The sequence below is a fragment of the Penaeus monodon genome, chromosome 24 (assembly GCF_015228065.2).
Source record: "Penaeus monodon isolate SGIC_2016 chromosome 24, NSTDA_Pmon_1, whole genome shotgun sequence".
Taxonomy (NCBI): Eukaryota; Metazoa; Arthropoda; class Malacostraca; order Decapoda; family Penaeidae; genus Penaeus; species Penaeus monodon.
This window is the reverse complement of record NC_051409.1, coordinates 18732110-18732714: the sequence shown is the minus strand read 5'-3', so window position 1 is coordinate 18732714 and position 605 is coordinate 18732110.

Genomic DNA, 605 nt, shown 5'->3' with positions numbered 1-605 from the left:
TTCCAAGCACAGAAGCACAGTATGCCCCCCCCCCCCGCCCCCTGCCTTGGCGGCCGTTCCAGGACCGTGGCGCGCATGGCACATGGAATAACTTCCCTCCGAACGTGATGCCGCGCTCTGAAGAGGATCTATAAATAGCTCCTCGCCAGATATCACGAGCGAGAAGACGGCCACTAAATATAGCTCGGGATCGATAGTCAAACCAACGCGTTTCCAGTCGCCTGTGTTACCCTTGGCGACCGCAGGCAAGTCGTCACGAACGTGTCACTCAGGACATAGACGCACGAAGTCTGTCGTTTGTGTGTGCACGCGCGTGTGTGTATGCGTGTATAATTGTACATGTATGAGGGGCCAGTTGGAGGATGGGGAGGTGGGGAAGCAGGGCGTTAGGGGTGGATTACGTGGTTAAGAAGGGAGTTACGTTTTAATGTGGAGAGGGAGGGTCATGTGCGGGAATGAAGAGGCGTAAATTTCTATGTATATGTATGTAATATGTCCTTTTGCGTATATGTTCAAATGTGTATGTGTGTAGTCGTGTAGCTTTACCCCTGGTACTGTTGTGTTTGTGCATCCAAATATGTGAATGTAGTAAAGGACGTGTGTAA